Genomic DNA, 3067 nt, shown 5'->3' with positions numbered 1-3067 from the left:
ATGTTTTCCTGTATTAGAGGGACTTTATATCAAAAAGAAGCTTTCTTTATTCCAATGCAAAGTTTTAAGGTTTATTTTGGGGGATGATAAATTTTTTTTCATGTTAGAAGTTAACATTAATATCTGTTTTTACAGGAGATTACTATTTTATCAGATTAAACTGGACTACACAAGTTCCAAATTAGACTGTTACCTAATATTTTGGTAAACATTATTTATAATCACTGCCAGTTGAGAAAGAAATGGAAAAACAGTTAGTGCAGGTAACAATATTCATACTTCTAACTCAGGAAATTTATCCCTAGAAACTTACCTCAATAAAATAACAGAAGTAAAGATCAAAAGAAAAAAAAAAGTGAAGATACATCTGTATGAAGCCGTTTATGAGAACTTCTTTTGTAATACTATAAATAAAGGAAACAAAATTGAGAGAATGCTTTAATAAATTATGTCAGTTTGTCAAAATGGAATATTATAAACTCTTTAGATTAATTAAGACAATTATATAAAATACTGAAATATATTTAAGGCATAAGTAAAAAAGCAGAATATAAAAATAGTACTTACATGAATATTTATACTATGTATATGATCACCCCAGAAGTATCTGCTATATACAGACACACATACCCACAACACACACAAGTTAGTTAACATATAGTGTAATAATGATTTCAGGAATAGAATTTAGTGATTCATCATTTGCATATAAATGTAAATACTCATTCCAACAAGTGCCCTCCTTAATGCCCCTTGCCCACTTAGCCCATCCCCTGACCCAACACCCTACCAGCAACGTTCAGTGTGTTTTCTGTATTTAAGAGTCTCTTATGGTTTATCTCCCTGTTTTTATATTATTTTTGCTACCTTTCCCTATGTTCATCTGTTTTGTATCTTAAATTCCACATATGAATGAAATCATATATTTGTCTTTCTCTGACTTATTTCACTTAGCATAATAATCTCTAGTTACATCCACGTTGTTGCCAATGGCAATATTTCATTAAGACCACCGAGTAATATTCATTGTATATATATGCACAACATCTTCTTTATCCATTCATCAATTGGTGGACATTTGGGCTCTTTCCAAACTTTGGCTATTGGCAATAGTGCTGGTATAAACATTGGGGTTCATGTGCCCCTTCGAAACAGCATACCTGTATCATTTGGATAAATATCTAGTATTGTAATTGCTGGGTCATAAGGTAGTTCCATTTTTAATTTTTTGAGGAGCCTGAACATTGTTTTCCAGAGTTACTGCACGAGTTTGCATTCCTACCAGCAGTGCAAAAGTGTTCTTTCTCCGCATCCTCGCCAACACCTGTTGCTGCCTGTTGTTAATTTTAGCAATTCTGACAGGTGTAAGGGGTATCTCATTGTAGTTTTGATTTGCATTTCCCTGATGATGAGTGATGTTGAGGATTTTTTTTCACATTTTTTTTAGCCATCTGGGTGTCTACTCATATCTTTTGCCCATTTCTTCACTGGATTATTTGTTTTTTTGGGTGTTGAGTTTGATAAATTCTTTATAGATTTTTGGATACTAACCCTTTATATGATATGCCATTTGTAAATATCTTCTCCCAGTCCATTGGCTGACTTTTAGTTTTGCTGATTGTTTCCTTCACTGTGCAGAAGGTTTTTACCTTAATGAGGTCCCAATAGTTCATTTTTGCTTTTGTTTCCCTTGCCTCTGGAGACATATCTGGTAAGAAGTTGCTGTGGCCGAGGTCAAAGAGGTTTTGTATGTTTTCTCTTCTAGGATTTTGATGGCTTCCTGTCTTATGTTTAGGTCTTTCATCCATTTTGAGTTTATTTTTGTATATGGTATAAGAAAGTGGTCCAGGTTCGTTCTGCTTGTCACTTTCCAGTTTTCTCAACATCATTTGCTGAAGAGCCTGTCTTTTTTTCATTGGGTATTCTTTCCTACTTTGTCAAAGATTAGTTGGCCATACATTTGTGGGTCCATTTCTGGATTCTCTATTCTGTTCCATTGACCTATGTGTCTGTTTTTGTGCAAGTACCATACTGTCTTGGTGATTACAGCTTTGTAATACAGCTTGCAGTCTGGAACTGTGATGCCTCCAGCTTTCGTTTTCTTTTTCAGGATTGCTTTGGCTATTTGGGGTCTTTTCTGGTTCCATACAAATTTTAGAATTGTTTGTTCCAGCTCTGTGAAGCGTGCTGGTATTATTTTGATAGGGACTGCATTGAATATGTAGATTTCTTTGGGTAGTATTGACATTTTAACAATATTTGTTCTTCCAATCCATGAATATGGAATATTTTTCTTTTGTGTGTGTCTTCTTCAATCTCTGTCATAAGCTTTCTATAGTTTTCAGTGTATAGATTTTTCTCCTCTTTGGTTAGGTTTATATGTAGATATTTTATGGTTTTTGGTGAAATTGTAAATGGGATGGATTCCTTGATTTCTCTTTCTGCTGCTTCATTATGGGTGTATAGAAATGCAACCAATTTCTGTACATTGATTTCATACCCTGCAACATGGCTGAATAAATGTATCAGTTCTAGCACTTGTTTTTGGTGGTCTTTTAGGTTTTCCACATAGAGTATCATGTCCTCTGTGAAGAGTGAAAGTTTGACTTCCTCCTAGGTGATTTGGATGCCTTTTAGTTCTTTGTGTTGTCTGATTGCTGAGGCTAAGACTTCTAATACTATGTCGAAAAACAGTGGTGAGAGTGGACATCCTTGTGTTCCTGACCTGAGGGGGAAAGCTCTCAGTTTTTCCCCATTGAGGATGATATTGACAGTGGGTCTTTTGTATATGGCTTTTATGATCTTGAGGTATGATCCTTCTATCCTTACCTTCTTGAGGGTTTTTACCAAGAAAGGATGCTGTATTTTGTCAAATGCTTTTTCTGCATGTATTAAGAGGATCATGTGGTTCTTCTCCTTTCTCTTATTAATGTTATGTATCACATTGATTGGTTTGCAGATATTGAACCAGACTTGCATCCCAGAAATAAATCCCACTTGATCATGGTGAATAATTCTTTTAATGTATTGTTGGATCTAGTTTGCTAGTATGTTGTTGAAAATTTTT

The sequence above is a fragment of the Panthera uncia genome, chromosome C2 (genome assembly GCF_023721935.1).
Source record: "Panthera uncia isolate 11264 chromosome C2, Puncia_PCG_1.0, whole genome shotgun sequence".
Taxonomy (NCBI): domain Eukaryota; kingdom Metazoa; phylum Chordata; class Mammalia; order Carnivora; family Felidae; genus Panthera; species Panthera uncia.
This window is presented reverse-complemented; position numbering follows the sequence as displayed.